The following is a 25,423-nucleotide window of genomic DNA, read 5'->3' on the forward strand; positions in this document are numbered from 1 at the left end:
TTGTAAAAGAATTTTTAAATCATCAATCAGTACGAAAAAACATATTTGAAAAGGGGTATATGTATTAAAACAAATTTAAACGTGACATTATGACAGACAGCGTTGCTGATTTGAGTTCATATTTCAATGTTGATTCGTTGTTGTAGGCCTATCAACCAGAGGCAAACTTTTGAAGCATTTTCATGTCTTGAACAAATAACGACATTAAACCATGAAGTAGATTTTACCAAGATAAAGGATCAGAATTTTAAACTGGCAGCAGAAAAAGAGGACATGATTGAGAAGGGCACCACAGAACCTCTAAAAGGTTAATTTAGATTATATCTTATGATTTGGATTGGGTTACCACAAATACTTCGCAGAGTAAACGCTGTCAAGAATGGCTTGATTTATTTCTTTAACTATTTTAATTTAATTTGATTCACAATCGTTATCAACTTTTGGATATGTATAAAAAAAAGATGTGCATCGAACAGATGTGGACAACAAAACCTTTATAAAACATTGAATGAAACGACCTACCATCATGGTTCTTTTAAAAATGGTGACTTGGATGGACAGTTGTCTCCTTGGCACTCAATCACATCTTCTTTTATCTACTAATTGAGACATGCAAAACGTATAATATAAGCATTAAAAATTAATATGCTATGAAATATTATCAAAACTATGTTGTAACATTATAAATAAAATTCTCTTTTCAATATAGACCTATCATTTATACTCTTTACCTGTATTTTTTGCGCAAACGAAATGTATGATCTTGCATGGCACAATTAAAATACATGGTATGTGGCAAAAATGAAATGCTAATTGGTACAAAAATCGCCAAAATATGTGCAATTGTGTACCCTCAAGTTATACATATACTTGTATTTATTCGTTTAAATGTTTGGCAACTTTACGACAGACTTTCTCTATCTTATAACCTAACTCTCTAAAGTTGACATAACTAACTACATACACTTCTGCTTCAATTCAACACTATATTAGGTTTTCTTATCAGTGGCTTGGGAAATAAGCTGCTATAACATTGAAGCAACACCACCTGCACTGTTTCAAGTGACAAAGACCATTGGACTATCTAGGTTATTTTAAAAAATACAGCCTACGTTGGTCATCTATTTCTATGTGCATATAATATGTTGTTATTCGGTATCTTCACAGGGGATTTGAGGGCTCATATTTTTGTCAGTTTATAGTTACTAGTGTCATGATTTAACATTAATTACCATTCTGATCTTCGTTTTCGTTTAAAGGGAGTATAGGCTCATATATCCTGTCAATTTTCCTAATTAAAACACAGGATTAGTTGGGATTATTTCATAACAGTATTCATTTATATATGTATATACATAAAAGGGAGAGAAAAGAGGAGTGTCGAATGCGGTTCTATAAATATTTTCTGGAACTGTATCTAATTTTTATCTGGAAAATACAGATAATAAATATAATGCATAAATAAGGAAGCTTCTTCTCCAGTGAGAGATGAAACAGATTCAGCATACATTTTATAATGTTTGAATATCAATAATTGCTAAGAAATTAATATATCATATAGTTTGTTTTTTTTCCTGGTCATTCGCTTCATTTTTAACAAAAATATTCTTGTTCGATAGATTACACGATCGTTTTACGTATAGTAAACAATGTATTCATCTCTTTTTCTTAAATTATGTGAAATCATTACATTTCTACATGTCAGAAGTAAAAAAAGGATATGAACAACGCCCTAAATATATCATTTAAGCATTATACCTGCCAATCAAAGGAAAGTCATAATTACAGAAAAGCAACCTGCTTTCGTGAGTGAATAATCAGCTCTTCAGAGTATACCTTAATTACCTTATTTACCTGTCTCTTCGATAAAGTGTCGATTGTTTGAACTAAGATCAATGCAAAGCTACTTAAGCGATGACTCGGGGAAACTGCTTTTACATAAAATAAGGATGGATTTTAACAACTAAATGAGATTTCTGTAAATTCTTGCGAAAACGGAAGTATGTAAAGGTAAGATCAATATGAACTTGAAGTATTTATTTCCTGATCTGTTTCTTTTTATGTAGTTTTATTACTCTCTCTTACTCACGAGTATAATACCCAAATAAATATCAGTGATCATTTCTACAAGGGATTGTAGAAATTTGATTTAACCCTTTAACTATATTTTCAATGTATAATAATACATTTTTGCATATGTTTATAGGCTGAGCTTAACATTCCTTTTAAATGTGTAAATCAAACTTCTGATCAAATGTTAAAATATGATAAATTGAATCTTTTCTTTTGAATGCACAGCTCTGCTCAATACAAATGCAATATCTTTTCCCAGGCGCTAGTTAAGAAAGTACATGATTTTTTTCCATACAAATCAAACCTTTTAGATAAAGCATCTCTGATCTAATGCTTATCTCAATTATAAAAACTTGCAACTTATTAAACGTTTATTAAACGTTCAAGTAGAATTGTTTTACCTAGTTGACAGGGAAGAACTGTAGGATCGTTGCACAATATTTATGGAGACGGATGTTTCTGCGTAAGTTTTACCGACCAAAACGGTAATTCAGTTCTCTAGAAACGGGACAATTTATATCTTACATTTTTATAAACACTTTATTCTTTGGTTGATCAAATTATGCGAACATCTAGTATTATTTTTTTGAAATTGTTAAATTGCTGTCTGAATTACGTTTGCAGGCCACAGCGTATTTATCTTTACATTTTTGCTTAAAAAGTTTAGTTTTTTAGCTCACCTGGCCCAAAGGGCAAAGTGAGCTTTTCCCATCACTTTGCATCCGGCGTCCGTCGTCCGTCGTCGTCCGTCGTCGTTAACTTTTACAAAAATCTTCTCCTCTAAAATTACTGGGCCAAATTAAACCAAACTTGGCCACAATTATCATAGGGGTATCTAGTTTTAAAAATGTGTCCGGTGATTCGGCCAACCAACCAAGATGGCCGCCATGGCTAAAAATAGAACATAGGGGTAAAATGCAGTTTTTGGCTTATAACTCAAAAACCATTTAGAGCAAATCTGACAGGATAAAATTGTTCATCAGGTCAAGATCTATCTGTCCTGAAATTTTCAGATGAATCGGACAACTCGTTGTTGGGTTGCTGCCCCTGAATTGGTAATTTTAAGGAAATTTTGCTGTTTTTGGTTATTATCTTGAATATTATTATAGATATTGATAAACTGTAAACTGCAATAATGTTCAGCAAAGTAAGATTTACAAATAAGTCAACATGACCGAAATGGTCAGTTGACCCCTTTAGGAGTTATTGCCCTTTATAGTCAATTTTTAACCATTTTTCGTAAATCTTAGTAATCTTTTACAAAAATCTTCTCCTCTGAAACTATTGGGCCAAATTAAACCAAACTTGGCCACAATCATCATTGTAGTATCTAGTTTAAAAAATGTGTGGCGTGACCCGGCCAACCAACCAAGATGGCCGTTATGGCTAAAAATAGAACATAGGGGTAAAATTCAGTTTTTGGCTTATAACTCAAAAACCAAAGCATTTAGAGCAAATCTGACAAAAGGGTAAAATTGTTCATCAGGTCAAGATCTATCTGCCCTGAAATTTTCAGATGAATCGGACAATCTGTTGTTGGGTTGCTGCCCCTGAATTAGTAATTTTAAGGAAATTTTGCTGTTTTTGGTTATTATCTTGAATATTATTATAGATAGAGATAAACTGTAAACAGCAATAATGTTCAGCAAAGTAAGATTTACAAATAAGTCAACATTACTGAAATGGTCATTTGACTCTTTTAGGAGTTATTGCCCTTTATAGTCAATTTTTAACCATTTTTCGTAAATCTTAGTAATCTTTTACAAAAATCTTCTCCTCTGAAACTATTGGGCCAAATTAAACCAAACTTGGCCGCAATCATCATTGGGATATCAAGTTTAAAAAATGTGTGGCGTGACCCGGCCAACCATCCAAGATGGCCGTCACGGCTAAAAATAGAACATAGGGGTAAAATTCAGTTTTTGCCTTATAACTCAAAAACCAAAGCATTTAAAGTAAATCTGACATGAAGTAAAATTGTTTATCAGGTCAAGATCTATCTGCCCTGAAATTTTCAGATGAATCGGACAACCCGTTATTGGGTTGCTGCCCCTGAATTAGTAATTTTAAGGAAATTTTGCTGGTTTTTTTTATTATCTTGAATATTATTATAGATAGAGATAAACTGTAAAAAGCAATAATTGTCGGCAAAGTAAGATCTACAAATAACATGACCGAAATGGTCAGTTGACTCCTTTAGGAGTTATTGCCCTTTATAGTCAATTTTTAATCATTTTTCATAAATCTTAGTTATCTTTTACAAAAATCTTCTCCTCTGAAACTACTGGACCAAGTTCATTATAGATAGAGATAATTGTAAGCAGCAATAATGTTCAGTAAAGTAAGATGTACAAACACATCACCATCACCAAAACACAATTTTGTCATGAATCCATCTGCGTCCTTTGTTTAATATTCACATAGACCAAGGTGAGCGACACAGGCTCTTTAGAGCCTCTAGTTTTTAAGGTGGGGTGTGAATTGAAAATATATAATATATTATACATATAACGAATATATTTTATAATTGACCACAGGACACATGGATTTACTCTGAATGCGCAACGCGTAGAATGATTTTCTCTGATATAACATTAATTGCTAATGTAAGTAAATTAGAACATACAAGAAACTTGTGTGTTTTCTACTAGTACTCAATTTATTTTGATGCACCGCCATTGTAAAACGCATTGACAACACTTAACTAACATCAGACGAGTAAAAATAGTTTATAAGACTTATTTCATGTGTAAAATAGAATTTTTTGTTAGACTGGGGAATCGCGGTATTTAATTGCAGCCAACGTAAGAAATGACTGCTGTCAAGATGTAGTTTATAATTATTAAGTTAACTAAAGTATCTTTTGAGTAATTACAGATACATTTTACGTATATGTTTTATGACATTTCAGATGATCTGCAACCTGGCTGAAAACAAATACCATTAGTCGATATCTCTAAATCGTTTTCTGCTTGAAAATCTGTATGTTTTTGTTTTCTTTAGGTTCCCTCGATTTGAATTTAGACTTAGTGATGCGTTTTTGATATGTCATATTATAAATCTTCAACTTCATCTAAGGTATGTACCAGGAGACAATACTCCTTACTCCTATTGATGACCTCAATCTAATTTTCGGTATACCGTTTGATAGGAAATTGAAGAAGTGCAACTTAAAAAGGTTATTGGTGCAAAGGGAACCCATAAAATCTTAATGAACACATAAAATGGTAATGAATTACGAATTGGGACATGTTGGTCGAAAGTTTGAAAAACAATCAAGTTGCAAACGTTTAAAACACTTGCAGTGTGTCAAAAGTTAACATAGTTACATAACAAACAGACATATGGCAAACATTGGTTTTCAAAGCCTAAACCTTAAAAAACCAATGAAAATTGTATTAAAACTAACGACTAACACATTCAAACCATGTTTAGAACCCAACCCCTATTCACACAAAACTAGGACACTGATGTTACAGCATTCACTAATCAATCAATCAATCAATCAATCAATCAACCAACCAATCAATCAATCAATCAATCAATCAATCAATCAATCAACCAACCAATCAATCAATCAATCAATCAATCAAGCAATGAATCAACCATCCAGTTGGAATAGCCTTGATTCATTTAATCGACAAAAAGCGCATACATGTACTAGTACATCAAATTAAAACAAACTAGAGGCTCTCAAGAGCCTGTATCGCTCACCTGACTCTACTTGGGTTTTTGAAATCATATAAAAACAGATAAAATTTGGCTACAAAGTAACAACACTTGGCCAGCACCTCATAAGGAAAGGACTATTCATGCTATGTTTGATTTCATTCAATTCCGTGGTTCTCTAGAAGAAGACTTTTGTATGCATTTCCCATAGGGTCCTATGTTAAACTAAGCCCCCACTGGCAGCCATCTTGGATGATGGATCGGCGACAAAGTAACAACACTTGGTCAGCATCGCATAAGGAACATTCATGCTATGTTTGGTTTCATTCCATTCAGTGGTTCTCTAAAAGATGTCATTTGTATGCATTTCCCATAGGGTCCTATGTTAAACTAAGCCCCCCCCCCTCCTCGCTGGCGGCCATCTTGGATGATGGATCAGCTACAAAGTAACAACACTTGGTCAGCGCCTCATAAGGAACATTTAAGCCATGTTTGGTTTCATTCCATTCAGTTGTTCTCTAAAAGATGTCACTTGTATGCATTTCCCATAGGGTCCTATGTTAAACTAAGTACCCCCCCCCCCCCCTCCTTCCGCTGGCGGCCATCTTTGATGATGGATCAGCTACAAAGTAACAACACTTGGTCAGCACCCCATCAGGAACATTTCTGCCATGTTTGGTTTCATTCCATTCAGTGGTTCTCTAGAAGAAGTCATTTGTATGCATTTCCCATAGGGTCTTATGTTAAACTAAGTCCCCCCCCCTGGTGGCCATCTTGGATGATTGATCGCCTACAAAGTAAAAACACTTGATCAGCACCTCATAAGGAACATTCATGCCATGTTTGATTTCATTCCATTCAGTGATTCTGTAGAAGATGTCATTTGTATGCATTTCCCATAGGGTACCGGTCCTATGTTAAACTTAGTCCACCGCTGGCGGCCATCTTGGAAGATGGATCGGCTACAAAGTAACAACACTTGATCAGCACCTCATAAGAAGCATTCATAATAACATGTTTGGTTTTATTCCATTCAGTGGTTCTCTAGAAGAAGTTCAAAATGTAAAAAGTTAACGACGACGACGGACGACGGACGACAGACGACGGACGCCAAGTGATGAGAAAAGCTCACTTGGACCTTCGGCCAGGTGAGCTAAAAATGAACACTGCCTTTTCCTGGATCTTAATATCTATATCTTTAACGGGAAGCTTAATACCAAACTTTATGATAAAAGAGGTGAATTGTATTTCCTATTGTTAATTATTCATTTTTTAGATGGTGAAGTTCCCTTGTCACCATCTATGGTGTTGTTCATATATCTCAACTTGTTCTATTCGCTCGTTTATGTAATAACGTTTTCATTCGTCATACGTGCACTTATTTCAAATACAGACTTGTGTGATTATATACTTTACAGAGCACAAACATGTTTGCATTCACAATTTACGCAAACTAAACCTTCAAACAGGTTCATTCAAAAGGGACATAGTTACGATACCATATTCAGGCGTATTTTGATATCAATATTGATTCACTCATATGCTCTTTGCATCGGAAATATATTTATTTTAAAACCAGTTGCTTGCATGATACTGGGTTATGCTCCTCTCATATATTTTATGATGGTATGATTTTCAACTGATTTTCATATGATGGAGCATCATCTTTCAATTAGTTTCATTGAGGTCTGGAGCACTGAACTAGTACACATTTTTGTTTAGGTACACATCCACGTAATACAATATAAAGACGGCACAAACAGTCTGCGAAAAATGCACATAATTTCAAAGTAACACAATTAAACAAATTGTATTGTGAAATGGCAGCTGCAACTCGAATATGAATCTTTTTAAAGGATAATTGAATCGACCGATAATAAAGAAAATTTGATGCATGATAGCCACTTTTAACTTTTAGTTTATCAGTTAATTTCCTTTGCATATGTGCACTTTTCGTTATAGAATTATTGACTACTTCTACAGTGTATGTATCAATGTATTATTTTCTGCTCCAAATCAAGGTCTATCTCTCTAAAAAAAAAAAAACCTGTTCAGCAGATCACTTGAATATGCCAAAAGGCAATTTTTTATTGACAATTTTAGAAATTTATCTTTATTGCAAAACACCGTGTTTTCATTTTTTTTTTTTTTTTATATAAAAAAAGATTCTCTAGATTAAAAAGTATAGTTAGAATTTGGTTATCTCTCTTTTAACGAAAACAAACCAAATATTAAAATTTTAAATCTAGAAATTTGTTGACTCTTTTAATCATTATTTGAAGCTATTAGATAAGTATAATTAATGTATCTCTTTGAGTTTCGATGTATAATAACTATATAAAATATAAAGATAATATATTAAACTAACCTTATGATGTGCTTATTTTCATTCAATATAGCGAAACTCGAGGACAGGAACTAGCAAAAATGTAACTACTTGTAAGCATTCAGGTGTTTAGTAGTAGACAACTGTCTTTCCTTTAAGTCAAGTTCTACATTCCCATCAAAGTTCACAATAAACAATACCGTACGAACAAATGGCTGCATATTCTGAATGCAAGCTCACAGTTCTTAACATGTAGGTTCAATATCTAAAATGTTCAGAAACGCTCAAACATAAACATGTGATAGCCAGAGATATGCGAACATGAAATTTAGGAAACTGCGGTTCGTAGCATACTTCATACATCAACACTTATTAAATGCAGGATCTTGGAAAAGTTTCTGAATAAATCGCTACGGAATTACAACACAGAAAAAAAACCAGAAGAACCATTAAGTTTCTCCCTGCTACACAGTAGCGAATTGATGTAAACCAAATATTATACCAATGTAATGATTGAAAAACAACAGTTTGATAAAATATCTTTATAAAAAATATTATAATATCAATTTCTGTCTTCAAGTTAAATAAAATTAAAAAAAAAAAATAAAGGACAGTTCCTCAACTAGTTTGCTTATAGGCAAATGTATCTTAAAGTAAAAACTGGAAATGAAGTTTTAGTTTTTGTTTAGGTTTGCAGGTATAATATACTTCTTCACTAAATCTTTATACTAAAGAAAAAATGTACAAACTATGATATCTGCGAGACTTGAAGTTTCAATATTCATTCAGTGACACCCAACTTCCACCAACAGCCTTGTTCCTTATTCTAAGATGATATCTTCAGAAAATTAATTGTTTTAAGTTTCCTCATGCTTAAGCATATATTACAAAAAATGAATATACAAACAGCAATTTACCATATGCAAAAGTACTTGTAGAATAAGTTATGTCAGGGATTACATTTAGTCTTTCTATCGTGAAATAATTTATTGAATTCTACTTCCGTCACACAGTCATGTAGAAAATCACATAAAGTACACGTCTAGCCCTACTTGTTTTTGGTAAGTACGCTTTTGCATATTCTGTATCGTTTAAGCACTTAGAGATTGATAAAAATAAATAGTTTTATCGATCATTCCTTGCAAATTATCAAATAGCTATAAGCCTTGAACATGCTTCAATGCATTTCTAAGCTGTTTTGCACTCATTTCCATACTTTCGCCAACTGATAATGAAGTGATTTCATGATCACACTAACGATAACACTTTATTTCTTTTTGTAGACAGGTCGATGTCTTTTATTCGTGTGCATGGAATTTAGTAAAATTAAAGTGTTAATTCAGTCTAACCCAGGTCTGATTTCATTTGCATTTACAACACATTTGTTACTTAAAAGGCAAACAAAAAAAAAACAATTAGAATCCCTTTGTCAAAACCCCGACACCTCATAAACATTTGTTTTTATATCTTTAAAATCGGTTGAACTCTGAAAATTTAATGATTGCTAAATAACTGCAGGTGCATCTTGTATTGACAACTCACTGCTAGTTATTTTAGTTGTATGGCAAACTGTATAATTCTATCAACAACTTATGGGTTATTAGTCTGCTATCAAACTAAATCTGGTAAAAACAACTGCTTGTAAGTTGTCGTCTGCCAAAATACATCATTTTATAAACAACTGGTCATACGGTAACCAAACTACGTTTGGTTAAACTATGGACTTGCTTGGCAAACCAAACTACAGTTTGTTTTCAGAACTGCTAGTAACAAACAAACGTATAACTCGTCTACTAAACTACTGTACAGTTTGTATTAACAACTGCTGATTTACAAACACTTGTATGAGTCGTCTACCAAACTTAATCTTGTATTAACAGGTGGTAGTTATAAGTAGCCGGAAGTAAGCCATAGTTCGCTAAATGTATGACATGTTTACTAAGAACTGAGGAGCCTATCGTTAAGGTAATCAATGCAAATTCGAGAGTTATATTGGCGGTAAAAATGATTAATTGTGCTGTAAGGGTTGTGATTTAGGACCGTTACTTACCATGCTAAAATTATGTTGCTGATTGTTTTTTGATTGAACGTTCACTTCATAATTCCAAGTATAATGAATTTCTTGATACCGTCAGTTCTAATAAGCTTTTATTTAACTGAGGACAGCACAACCCTGAAATATGAATAAAAGGTTTTTTTGTTATTCATCCTTGAGACTACACTTTAAGTCAACAAAAAAGCAACAAAAGATGCCTAGAAGTCAATATTAAAACAATCTTTTACAATTATCAAGATTATATCTTTTTTAACTGACCTTCACGTTTGAAAGCGATACTTTACAACTGAACAGATAACTACGTTAATATATTGTATAATTAAAACAACGCCACCCACTGTCATTCGAATTGTAAGAGGTGTGCGTAAAGTAAGTGAGTGTAAACATATGGTTGATACATGTCCTCATGAGACATCGGCTCAACTGTATATTCAATAAAAGATAAATTCCTTTTCACGTCCGGGTTGTCGTCTTATAATACACATTTAACATCTGTTCAAATATATGCACTAAACGATCTCCTCTGTAATGATGTGTGTCCCTTTCTGAAAGAGCATTTTCATTGTTCGTTTATTTCTCATTTACCACGACTGCCTCCGTAATCTCTCAAAAGAACGTTACTATGCAATTTTAGAGCAATTGAAATAAAACTAGATTGAAAAAAAAACATAGCTTTTGCGTATGATTATCATTTCTTTTATTTTGTGAACTTGTCGTAGCAATTTCTAGATCCTCTTTAACACGTTTGTTACATCTTAGAATGACACTTAATTACCAGCAAAATGTTAATTGATATGAGTTACTCCACAGTATCCTCAAGGTTGAAAGAAATTGCTTGCTCTTTTCACAGAAACCAAGTTTGTCCCTGCATGATGTTTCGCTCAGTCTTTTATTTTCTGCGTGATGTTTTGAGACTGTTGTTTTCTTCATTTCGTCGATTATTTTTTTTTAGGGGAGGGGCCTTGTATTAACAATTGTTTTTAATTAGGGATCGTTAATTTTCCCATTTTTATCTTTTTGTTCTGTGTTTCCAAAACACGCTTTCAAAAAACACGCTTTCAACCATAAACATGGCTTTTATGAAAGTTTCAGTGGTCGACCTATATCAATTAATAATGTACTAGTATTTAATTGTTTTAGGAAAATTAATGATATTGGCTGATCTTTGACAGATTCAGTTCATTTCAGTCACAATAAAGAGCTGGATATTTAATGGTATTTGTCCTCCATGACAGTATATTAGACGTTCCCGTCACAACGGACAATGTAAGTCTTTCTAAGAAATCAAAGTGATAGTTGAATGACATCGATAAGTCACGCCAAACCAAAACGCAAACACCATAGGTGTTATAACTATTGTATTATAGCAGTGAATTATATCTAAACCAGGTTTAATCGCCGAGTTCATTTGTATGATTTTAGTTTAACGCTACTATTTAACAGGATTTATTTGTTTTAAACAAGTTAGATTTGTAAGAAAGGCCGACATAGTTCGTTGCACTATTACTAACACAATTATAAATCAATATTCTTGTAATTGTTATAAAATACATCAAAACCATTTTTTAAATTTATCTGTTACGTTACTATTTGTTACTTTTTCGTGTACTAGACACACACTTCGTAATTCTATTAAGCTGTCCTAAATTATTGTAGCTATTCGGTTGTTATTCTGTGGTTAACATGTCGACATGTACTATTATATTATTAGGTCTTTCCACTTTTCTGTGGAAAGACCTATTGTTTTTCTTCTGATTATTTTTTTTTTCTTCCGCCAAATTTTGTTCTTGCGATAAACATTTGTTTCGCAATATGTCGCTTAGATATTTGGTATATGATATCGAACAGTTTATGCGCTTTTGAAATTTACCCTGCGTAACCGAATACTTTTCTTTGTAGGAGTTATCTCCCCAAACACTGTTTTCCTTGTGATCACAACTCCTTCGCAACTGTAAAAGATTACGACAAATTTATTTTATAAAATTGCTCGTTATATCCTTCGCATGATTTGTCCAATTTCGACCGAAGCAATATGAACGCTCCATATGAGAGTTATTTCCCTTTTTGTATTTGAAATTTTGAAATGTATTTTAAACTGGAACAACATAAGTGATAGAGACCTATTATTAACACAATTATAAATCAATATTCTTGTAATTGTTATAAAATACATCAAAACCATTTTTTAAATTTATCTGTTACGTTACTATTTGTTACTTTTTCGTGTACTTCTGATTTGAGGTCCTTGGTCCAAAAAAATGAAAATTAGGTCAAGGACAAAGGTCAAGGTCATATTCTAATTTTTGAATTTGTCTTATTTTCACTCATTTTCATTAACCTTATAAGATATCGACAAATTATTTTGTATAAATTGTTAGTTGCGACATGTGGTAACTAAATAATTTTAGTTGAAAGGGTGCGTAAACAATGAATGGAGTTTTAGCCCCTATCATATCTAGAATTATGTGTAAAGTGATATAACTTATAAATCATACATATTAGTGACCTAGGGTCTTTTGATTTGAGCTCCTCAGTTTGTAGGTCAATATGACGTTCTAGATTTTGACCTTTGCTTTAAATTCATATCTATACATCATAAAGCCATATGAACTGACATTTTAGACTGATTTTTAATATTTCAATATCAAAATAGATATTAACTGGTGGAAAGACCTTCAATTGTTCTCTGAACAATTGGTTTTTAATTTATAATTGTATTTCTCTGTCTTTCAATTTGTATTTTTGCATTTTTTTTTACTCTGTTCCCGTGTTATGTTGTCGTTATAGCGGTGCGGGTAACATTGCTATAACGCACGGGGGTATTACTTGCCACAAAACAAGGTTCAACCCACCATGTTTTCTTCAATTATTAGGTCTTTCCACTTTTCTGTGGAAAGACCTATTGTTTTTCTTCTGATTTTTTTTTTCTTCCGCCTAATTTTGTTCTTGCGATAAATATTTGTTTCGCAATATGTCGCTTAGATATTTGGTATATGAAATCGAACAGTTTATGTGCTTTTGAAATTTACCCTGCGTAACCGAATACTTTTCTTTGTAGGGGTTATCTCCCCAAACACTGTTTTCCTTGTGTCCACGACTCCTTCGCAACTGTAAAAGATTACGACAAATTTATTTTATAGAATTGCTCGTTATATCCTTCGTATGATTTGTCCAATTTCGACCGAAGCTATATGAACGCTCCATATGATAGTTATTTCCTCTTATGTATTTGAAATTTTGAAATGTACTTTAGACTGGAACACCATAAGTGATAGAGACCTAGGATCTTTTGATTTGAGGTCCTTGGTCCAAAAAAATGAAAATTAGGTCAAGGTCAAAGGTCAAGGTCATATTCTAATTTTTGAATTAGGCTTATTTCCACTCATTTCCAGAAACTGTATAAGATATCGACAAATTATTTTGACTAAATTGTTAGTTGCGACATGTCGTAATTTAATAATTTTAGTTGAAAGGGTGCGTAGACAATGAATGGGAGTTTTTGCCCCTATCATATCTAAAATTATGTGTAAAGTGATATAACTTATTAACCATACATATTAGAGACCTAGGGTCTTTTGATTTGAGATCCTCAGTTTGTGACCTTAAAATTGAGGTCAAGGTCATAGGTTAATTTGACGTTCTAGATTTTGACCTTTGCTTTGAATTCATATCTATACACTTAAAGCAATATGAACTGACATTTTAGACTGATTTTTAATATTTTAATATCAAAATAGATAACTGGTGGAAAGACCTTCAATTGTTCTCTGAACAATTGGTTTTTAATTATTATTTGTTATTGTAATTGTTATTTGTGGCACTTCTACGTTTGGTTATTTCGTAGTTTTCCTCTTATAGTTGATGTGTTTCCCCCGGTTTTAGTTTGTAACATTGATTTTTTTACTCTCAATTTAGAATTTTGAAAAGCGGTATACTACTTTTGCCTTTATTAATCGACTATTTTCACGAAGGAAAATGAGTGTACCTGTTCAGGATTATGACAGTTGTTATCCTTTCGTTTAATGCGTTTGAGCTTTTGGTGATGTCATTTGATTAGGAACTTTCCGTTTTGAATTTTCCTCGGAGTTCAGTATTTTGATGATTTTTCTTTTTTCTATGAAATTGCCTTTATAGGTCTTTCATTTTCTGAATTAAAGTATACACAAAATTTGCATAAAACCACATTTTGTAAAAAAAATTAGCATTGCTATGCAAAGAGAATATAGTGTTTTCAGTATTCATAAAATAATTCAAAAATCACAATAAAACAAAGTTTGATTCTAATCTGCTTTTACCAGGCATTTAATACAGCCATTGTCTGATTCATCTGTGATGCAGTTCTTTTTTAATTTCTATTCGTCAGTTTTTTATTTACACAGTGTAAAACATCGATCCGAAAACATGTGATTACTAGTATTATAAAATACAAAACATAACTGATTTAATCTTTTAACTGACTATTTATCCTTGGACTATGTCATTCAAAGTCATTTATAATAACACAAAGTAATGTATAACAGTATTGATATGTCAAATGTAAATAAGTGATTTGCATAAAAGGTTTTGAGTCATAAAGGTCAGAGATAATGGTACTTATACAATGTCAGTATTCAATATATGACTATATAATAACCCCAAAAAATGTTTTTTCCAATGTTGATGCCTTTATATATCCCTTAATGGCGATTATTTATAAAAAGATCCAATGAAAAGGAAAGAAATTACCATATGGCATTAAAAATCCATGAACGTGTATATTGATAACTACTTTGAAATAAGGTGTTTTGTTCACACATCGTTGTCCATATAATGGAATTGTATGCGACTGTCATACAAGTGAGAGGTTAAGCTAACTATAAAAATGGGTTGATTCCCCAATTTTCTACATAATAAAATGCCTGTACAAAGTCAGTAATATGTGTTTGATGTGTTTGCTCTTTTGATTTTGTTATTTGATAAGGGACTTAACTTTTTGAATTTTCCTCGAAGTTCAATATTTTTATGATTTTACTTTATAGTAAAACAATGTCCTCTTAAATCTGCAAATTTAAATCAAAATGTAAAAAATATATTATTATATGTGTTTGATTCAGAAGAAAGGCGATTTTACAAATTCTTGCTTCGTTTCCAAGTAATGTCGATGCAAACTTACAGAATTCACAGCAATAACCTTTTATTTAAATGAATATGTACACAAAAGTTTTATCCTTGATTATCTTGACTTGTTAGTCAATAACATAAATAGATCATCGTATAACAGAAAACACCATACAATTTTTGTTAAATTTATCGAAACAAACTTAGTTCTATAAACATAATAATACTTCTTCTGATCTATCGACTGTTACAAATTATATAATTTGAAAACACATATTTTTCACAAAAAGTAATAAACATTAAATATTGATTTCAAAATCAAACAACTTTTTGTTAATAAATTAAAGATGCAAAATCAGTTTGCGTCAGATATGACTGGCGTCTGAAATATTTCATGCCATTTGAGATCTTACAGGAATGTAGCAAATTTCTTAGAAGATTGATGAACACAGCCAGTAAATAAGGTTTATATAAACTTCGTTCTAATACATTATATCGTGCAATTAACACAGTGGCAGTTAATAAAATCAAGACTTTTTGGCATTACTTATCTTCTAAGAGAAAACTGTCAAGAATGGTTTCCATATTGATTATTCAGTGGATTCTATTATTAACGCAGTGTTCTCTTCAAGTTTACAAATTTATTAACTGTTAAAACAGCCATTTAGATAAAACACATCTTTAAAATTCCAATATATTTGATCGCTGAATACTTTTCGCTATTTCTATGCATAGGAATAACACGAACAACGTACAATTTCGTATTAAACCGACCATAGATAAGTGAAATAAAAAATGGAGGACTATTGTCGAACGATACAAGGCAAACGCAACAATATAGGTATTCGTAGAATAAGCCAGAGTGCAAACGAACAAAAGAACGATCTAAAACTTTAAACTTTGTGAAGTACAGTTTTTATCTGAATATACCCCTGTTTTATGTTAATAGTCAGACAAGAATGAAGGCATTTTCTTTGTTTTAATATACATACAAACGCAAACATTTCATCATATAATGAATTGATCTTTATAAATAGATTATTTAGGTAATAAAGTTACTTGCATTATTCAAAAATTAGGAATACAATTTTGTAAGAGCTTTTATAATTCTTACAGTAAAATATTCAGCTTCCGGACGTTAAAATATTAAAGGAATTACCCTTGATTTAACTATTTGTGTTACGATGTTAAGATATCGTTATTTTTCATTTGGTGTCTTTTTCAATTGGATTTGAGTATGGGTGTAGTTATACATTGATTTTGGCATGTTGAATTTGTAAAGCTAATTTAACAAAAAGTTTATTTGAAAAATTTAGTTATAAAAATGAGAATTCAAGAATACAATAAACTTGAATTTTTAAACAACCATGATGTTTCGTTTATTATATGTGAACCACGGATTCAGATGTACAACAAAGTACAAATGTATTATAAGCTCGTATGCAGATTTTTGTGAAACACTGAAAGTACAACCTTTTCGTTAAACCACGAAAATAAATGAATCCGTATTATACATTGTACATATATTAGGAACGGTGTAATTTTTTTTTATGGTCGTCGAATGATAGCGATAGTTGGTTGATTTAAGTTTGCCATCGTAAAACCTGGAGATTTCAAAGATCTTGCTTACAGTCCTATTCACTAATATTGATATTCATATGTTAATATCGTTTTCTTCTATACAAGAATAAAATTTTACCACACGCAAAAGCAGTCTTTAGTCCTGCTAGTCAAATGGCAACATACGCATGGTAGTTCATACCTATTTACATATAGTTGCAACCCTTAGTAATGAAGGTAACATAAAAAGGATATGTTTCATTGATTATTTTCGGTATCTGCTATGATTGAATACTCTCTCCTGCAAAACCTGACTACAGATGATTCTTTTTCACAATAGATACACAAGGTTTTATTAATTATATGTTTTCAAAAGTATGAATTATTCGAAATTTTTTAGGATTTTTTTTATCCCAGGCATATAATACCTTAGGCGTATTTGGCACAACTTTTTGGAATTTTGGATCCTCAATGGTCTTCAACTTTTTATCTGAGCGTCACTGATGAATCTTATGTAGACGAAACGCGTATCAAATTATTAACCTGGTACCTTTGATAAATATTAGCTGAAATTTTATCGTAATTGAAAACCTGAAAAGCTTGTAATTGAAAATATGTGATATGGTATTCTTCGAAACATAAAACGAATCTGAACTCACTTTATATTATAGGTCTTAACTGTAACAACTATATTAAATACTTTATTTTAATTTCATATTTAATTGAACTTAAATATACAGCTAGCAATAGCTGCTTTTAAATGTACTGTCCAGTCCGGTATAGCTCATTTTGGGAGTTCATGCGACTTCCTCACTTTTTTTGTTCCTTTGTTTTGTATCTTCCTAGTGATTTATGTTGCCGAAAGTTAGCTATTGTTATGCAGAATATTTCCATAATCTGAGTGCTGGACAGTCCATTATTTCACCAATATCGTTGCAATTTGTGGTTCTGTAATCTTTGCAACACATCAGTAAAACAATATTGGTCTATTCTTCTTATTTTTGAACTATTTAAATAATGCTCCTCTTGGTTATAGTTAAACGTGGATAAAAAAAAGAGAGACGAAAGATACCAGAGGAACAGTCAAACTCATAAATCGAAAATAAACTGAAAAACGCCATGGCTAAAAATGAAAAAGACAAACAGACAAACAATAGTTCATATGACACAACATAGAAAACTAAAGAATAAGCAACACGAACCACATCAACCACTACGGGTAGTCTGATGTGCTCTAGAAGTGTAAGCAGATCCTGCTCCACATGTGACATCCGTTGTGTTTCTCAGATCCAGTAAATAGTCTAATTCGGTAGATCACATTCATGAAAGGGAACATAATTGTAGTTACGACGTAAGGAACATATCCAATATAATCTGTGAAACGGTTATTCCATAACGGTCAACCAAGTCGTGATTACTTAGAAAAAAGGATGTTGAGGACTTGGCCCATCAATCAGCATTTTAGACACTACATAATGGTCAATTACAATCTGTCTTATTTGTTCGAACCTATAATGAGTATTAAAATGGATACCTAGGGTGGGAATTAAACCAATCTATGGTCATTTACTTTATTGTTCTTTATGTACATACATTGTACATGTATATGAAATATATCAAATGCAAAAAAAATGCTGTATGTAAATATGGTGTTTTGTAAACATCATTACAGTCTCATTTTTTAAAGACCTAGTAAAGGAAGTCCCTAGACCTAGCTAGACATATTTCTTAGGCAAGATGCATTATAAAACTCTTGAAAGTATAACACGATAATGGTATTTATAACAACAACGTGCCATTTAGGTAAACAAACATCAACAATCTACCACGTGTTTTTCTGCTGTGCTTGGATTCAAAACGAACCACCTGGCTTATTTATACGAATTTTTGCTAAAGCAGACATTTAAATATGTCTGGTTTCCTTATAAGTTCTATAAAGAATGTATTTGCTGTAATGACTTGTGTATGCATGGAAATATAATGAAGATAACATTGATTTTTTACCGTAAATTTTCAATACACAACATCCCCAAGGTATCCCCACAAAACACATGGCTACTTTAATTTGTAACGATGGCTGGTAACGTGTAGTCACTGTATAACGTTCGATTTGATTGGATGATCTTTAAAAATCATTAATAAAATTTGTAATAAATGATTGGATACGAAAATGTGTCAGCTATTACTTTGATGAAAAAATGTAAACATTGAAATCCTCCATTTTGACGTAGGCAACAAACTAATTTTCAATCTTGGATTAAAGGACATTGTGCACATTGCCAGCGTATCATGCATAACCAGTCATGTGCAAATATATCTTCCGATTTGTTTTCTTCCCTTTCTCTTTGATGCTTTAGGTAATTTAATGTTTTAATTTACTACAGAACGGGACATCGTTCTCAAAGATCCCGTAGAACAAAACTTATGGGTGGCGCTGTTTGTGGGCGTAAACATTTTACATACGGGTATTTTTTATGTCGATAGATTGACCTTTATCTGTCAGATTCAGGCGTTTGCCGTCCAATTGAAAAAGAATGGGTCACAGGGCTTATTTTCACGCTACACGGTGTTCACAATTGACAGATTTTGTATAGGTTATGCATGGAAAAACCAATTTTCTGCAATAAAGCGTAAACTACACCATATAGTTTTGAGATAACATATGAGAAGATAGCTTTAATAGTATGCTTTTAGTTAGTAAAAAGAAAAAATGAAGTCACCGGACCCGTTTTCTTGCTGCATTATGAAATAGGTAAATTCCTGAAACATTCTATTGTTAAAGTAACTTAATCTTAATTAGCTTCCCTTGCATTTGAGTTGCGTCCCCGTAGGTGGCAAAGTTGGAAAAAATTAAATCAAACAAAAGTTTTCTGTTTTTTTTTTTGTAAAATACAACCATAAATATGATATAACATGTCGTTTTCTATATTTAAGTGAAAGTTCTTTTGCACATTCTATTAAAGATCTAGACCTTGTTTTCTGGTATTTCCAAATCCAAGATGGAGGAAGACACCCTATCTACCTTAACACTTCGTAAATTGATATATCAATCAGACTTATGATTTAAAAAATTGTAAATACGCCTATATAACACAAAAATAGTTTTGCATGGGCTGTAGCATTTTTTTCGTTTTAGAACGAGTCTACAATTTGGGAATTAATACAAATTGTAACTATACTTAAATTGGCGTAAAACCTCAATGACAGCTGAAATTAAAAAAAATAGACTTAGTTATGATAATGGAAAGCGAAAATGATCACGATTTGGAAATTAACACGCAAAAAGCATGATATCGACACATTGATAAATCACCCTTTGCAGTGACCTTATCTACTACATTGCTATTATAATCCTCCTTTATTACAAAGAGATCTATTTGTCTAGCTGCATTAACGTTTTGACTGTAGAAATATATAACAAAAAAATCATATAGAGTATTTGGCAAAGATATTTTTGTGTTTTGTTAGCTTATGGGTGTATTGAATTTGTGAATGAATTATAGTAACCAATTTTAGTCAAATGGCTTTTAAAATGTCTTTGATGCGTAGCTCAAAATATTTAGCAGACTGGTTAATTTGTGTGAAATACAGTTAAAACTTCAATAATTTTTAACAGTTCCAGTTAGAAATGAAGAGTTAAATCGAACTTAAAAGAAGTTTACTAGTTAAGTGTTGTTAAAAATGAACAGAACTTAAAAATCATCCAGCTTGTTATTCGAATCATATCCTTTTATAGGTGGTACGTTTCTTTGTGGTTTTATTCTCTACATTTTGATTTGAAGGTAACCTATATAAGAATATCTCATCGTAATTATTTCATTTATTTAAAAAGAATTTGGGAAAATATTGGAAAAATTGCATTAAATGATGTGTTAAGTGATGTAGAATATATAAAAGTCTATGGCCTTCATTTACTGTAGGATACAATACTATAGGTGTATGGTTTCATTTATAGTCTTTCGTTGCTTTTGACGTCTCATTCCATCAAAGCGGATCTTTACGTTTAACATCAGCTAAAATACAACTGATACATTTGAGAATGGAAATGGGAAATGTGTAAAAGCGACAACAATCCGACCATACAACAGACAACAGCCGAAAACCACGAAATGGGTCTTCAATGTAGCCAGAAACTCCCGCACTCGGGGGCGTCCTTCATCTGGCCCCTAAACAAATATGCACACCAGTTCAGTGATAATGGACGTCATACTCAACTCCGAATTATACACAAGAAACTGAACTTAAAAAACATACCAGACTAACAAAGGCCAGAGGTTCCTGACTTGGGATAGGCACAAAATTGAGGCGGTATAAAACATGTGTTGTTTTTATATCTCAACTCTTCCCCTTTACCTCTAGTCAATGTAAAAAAACAAAAGCACAACAATACGCACAGTTAAACTCAGTTTAAGAGAGGTCCGAGTCCGATGTCAGAATATAAAACAAAAGAAAATAAACAAACTGCCAATAATACATTAATAACAACAGACTACTAGCAGTAACTGACATGCCAACTCCAGACCTCAATTAAACTGATTGAAAGATTATGTCTTCATCATATGAATATCAGGCACAATCCCTCCTGTTAGGGGTTGAGTATAATACCATCATGAAATATATGAGAAGAACATAACCTGTGTCATGCCAACAACTGGTTTTAGACTAAATGTGTTTAATTCCGATGCAAAGACCCTATAAAATAGGGACGAAAGATACCAAAGGGACAGTCAAACTCATAAATCTTAAACAAACTGACAACGCCATGGCTAAAAATGAAAAAGACAAACAGAAAAACAATAGTACACATGACACAACATAGAAAACTTAAGAATAAACAACACGAACCCCACCAAAAACTAGGGGTGATCTCAGGTGCTCCGGAAGGCTAAGCAGATCCTGCTCCACATGTGGCACCCGCCGTGTTGCTTATGTGATTACAAATCCGGTAAATAGTCTAATTCAGTAGGTCACATTCATGAAAGGGAAGGGGATTGTAGTTACGACGTAAGGAACATATCCGATATCATTTGTGAAACGGTTATTCCATAACGGTCAACCAACTATAAGTGAATCAATATTAAAACCAAAATATGCAATCTTTAATGACCTGACCACAGTTTCGTAACTATATCCCTTCTAAATAAGTCTGTTTAAAGGTTTTGTTAGCTTTTGATATGAATACTGACATTTTTGTGCTTTGTAAAGAATATTACCATAAAAAATTGGATGTGAAATACCTGAACGTATAAGATATCTGCATGTTGAATTATACTTACGAATTATTTCCTTGTACCGATGATGAAATTTAGTAAATGTTTTGACAAGTTGGTGATATCGGAAACCCTGGTAGATAGAATATTAAGTGTTCTGCAAGCAGGAAGTTTTATCTCAAGTAAACTGTTGTACATAATGTTTAATGTTTCAAAATATTGCTTGTTGTTAACCGATTTCACCAACATTTAAGGATATTGCTAATTAGAAGACATTATGACTGATTATTTAAAAATCCACAGGGGTTTCCAACAAACACAAATTGGAAAATGTATTCGTTAATTTCATAAATTGTCAAATCTCAATATAGATATAAAACACAATACCAGTTTTATCATTTGAGGCAAAAGTAGTTTACCAATTTTCCAATCTCATTAATCGATTAAATATAGAAATCAATACAACAACAACAATATTAAGGACTCGCATGAACTTCAAAAGGAGCGAGTGCAGGCGTGTCGACAGGGTACGTGTGTAAAGTTATGCTCTCCTCATCTATAATGTGACTCCACAATCGGTCAATATATCATTATCGGTAAAATTACAGATAAGATGAGTTTTACGTTATCTATAGATCTAAGACTATGAAACCACGTCGCTATTGTCAGTATTGAGTTAAGACATAAACATATCGTATCGGTCAACCGATAGTTAGTATTTCTCTGATTCATTGTGCTTATCTTTTGGCTGGTCCATCTTATAAACTGTCTATAATTTGTAGAGATAAAATAAGAAACTTTAAGATATGATTTAATAGGTACATAACGTGTATTTGTCTTTTAATGTAAGATAAAACATGTTTTGAATATTATTTTTATTCTAAAATGCTGTGTACTAAGACAATACAAAATTAAATGCTATTATGCTTAAACTATTATGAAATTTAATTAAAATACTCCAGATGTGTTAAATAAGAATGCAATTTCCATTCGATATTCACCAATATAAATTCATTAGTGTTTCTAACTTTAAGATTCGAGCGCTACTGATTTGTAAACGCGTAAGGGGAACAAAATTGTAATCTTGGTATATATAATGTGTTTATTTATAGACAAATAAAAATGCTAAAAAGAAATACTGATCAACATACAAAAAATCAAATTATTGATATCATAGTCTTCAATGTTGAAAATACTCATAGAGCCTCTAGTCTCATTTCATTGAAAATAGGGAAATAACAGTTAATAATATTTAATTACATTTCTGTTGTGTTTTATTATCTATTATTGTAGGTTTTTTAATTTAAACATTCAGTATCTTGGAAGTTAACAAACTGAAAAAGATTTTCTTTGTTTACAAATCAGACAGTCGTTCAAAAACAGTTTCGTCATACTATATATATACTGTTAAAGTTGTTAGAGTATATGATATTTTAATAAACTATTGATGAACTGTCAGTATGCTGTGTAATGGTGTGAAATCATTGCTGGCTGGCAGATTTAACCCATATATCTTCATGTTTAACGTCATTTTCCTCAATTTCCAGCCCACTGGTTCCTATTCTTCACAGCAAATTACAAAGTAAATGTCAAGAAGAGTATACAAGCCTAACATATAATTAGAAATTAAATGAGTAGTGAGGATATTGAAGGGTACGGTATATTTTTGTTATATTTCTATAAAATATTCATATATTGTTATTAAAGTAATACTATTATGTTGATAACAGCTAATTTCACTGATATAGCATAATTACCTTAAGATGGTTAGTTAATGATATTTGAGAAGATGAAATGCGTTGATTATCGATATTTAGAAAAGTTTTCTTAAAACATCAGTTTCATTTCGAAGTAACTACAGTACTCTAATTCTGATATTTTATCTAATTAGTATGATTAGCACACGTGCTGCTAATCAGTTTTGTTGTTTATACTCAAATACAATGTGCACAAGTGAATGAACCCCTTTATTTCCTGGTAAGTTCAACATAATAACTTTTCATTACAATGTCTTACTTTTTTTTCATTTCAACCATAGCTGTGGTTTTAGAATTGTACATTAAATATACAGGATTCTGTTTCTCAGATTCATCCATTCTTACAAGATTTATATACAGTTTATTGATTTCCCTCGCATGTAAATCTTCAAAGACATCATTTGTTAGATGTGGTCTTTTTCGTTAATCATCTTTAAGCAAGTTTTCTTTTTCGTGGTTCAAAATCTTGTGTACATTTTAAGAGTTTATATCCCACAGCATGCTGATATACTTTCTTTGACTTAAATTTAGAGTGTATTTCTTATATTGAACAAAACTATTGCATCTACAAACTATGAGTCTGGTGTAGTGTGTTCCATATAGAATTAAGTTTATTATGAGCTAATTTCGAATGGCTGTGATTTTAAATCAATGATTTGATAATTACCCAGCCTGATTAAGCCTGATTAACCATGTGATCATAGTTTGATTGTTATATTATACGTTGAATGATTACAGTCATTTTTGATGAACTTCCACATATTTTCTTGATGACGAACAGCCATCTATTTTGTTTGTGCCTTTAATATACATTGGATATTTCCTGATATATCACAATAATATAGTCACAATTGCATTCTTTTCCATTATTTTTATACCTTCGTCTGACTACACTAATTGATAATTTGTCTATACGTGACCCTACATTCTAAATTGAAATGCTGATCAGGTTTAGCCGTTTTCCGTTTTTCATAAACAATGTGCTTTGTGCGTGACAATCTTATAATAAATGTTTATGAATACGACTTTCGTGATATAAATTTGGCGCTAATATCCGTTAAATGATCAGTCTCGTCATTGTCTTGTCATTCACTAATTGCTATGTTATAAAAGTTTTGTAAAGCAATGTAACGTAGTTTTGTTTTATATCATATAAGAACTTTTGCCGTTGTGTACAGATAACTGATTTAGGAAAAAAGGAGCTTTACCTTATATAATAGTTATATTTAGTGTAAATACTTAATAGTACTAAATAAATTTAGAAGATACAACTGTTTGTCTTACGAAGATAAAGTATTTTACACTTGAAGTCCTTTCAAGAGAGGAATTATTGTATAAAAAATAGGTAGGTTTTAGCATACAAATGAAAATAGCACTGTATTTTATAGGAGGAGAGCCAGTTACCTCAGTAAACGGTAATCCAAAGATTTATTTTTAAACTTCATTTGTTAAGTAAATACAATGTTTTGTATTACCAAAACTTATAATGTTTTAAATTCTTACATGGAAAATCCTTCATTTAAACTTTTAGTGATTTCTGTAATCTGAAGCCCTTGTGATAAATAAAGGCAACAGTAGTATACCGCTGTTCAAAACTCATAAATCCATGGACAAAAAAAAATCGGGGTAACAAACTAACACTGAGGGAAGCGCCTTAAATATAAGAGGAGAACAA

At 31.8% G+C, this 25,423-nt stretch overlaps 1 protein-coding gene across 2 annotated transcripts in view; it reads left to right on the forward strand.

Annotated features, from left to right (window-relative positions):
- Positions 1-1,696: 1,696 nt before the first annotated feature.
- Positions 1,697-25,423, forward strand: part of LOC139512554 (muscarinic acetylcholine receptor gar-2-like) — a 101,930-nt gene continuing 78,203 nt past the window's right edge. Inside the window, exon 1 of one of the 2 annotated variants that reach the window (XR_011662306.1) lies at positions 1,697-2,010. The gene's annotated coding sequence lies outside the window, so the exon portion shown is untranslated. The remainder of the gene's footprint in view (positions 2,011-25,423) is intronic. The other variant, XM_071300242.1, reaches the window with a different exon arrangement.

The sequence above is a fragment of the Mytilus edulis genome, chromosome 2 (genome assembly GCF_963676685.1).
Source record: "Mytilus edulis chromosome 2, xbMytEdul2.2, whole genome shotgun sequence".
Classification (NCBI taxonomy): domain Eukaryota; kingdom Metazoa; phylum Mollusca; class Bivalvia; order Mytilida; family Mytilidae; genus Mytilus; species Mytilus edulis.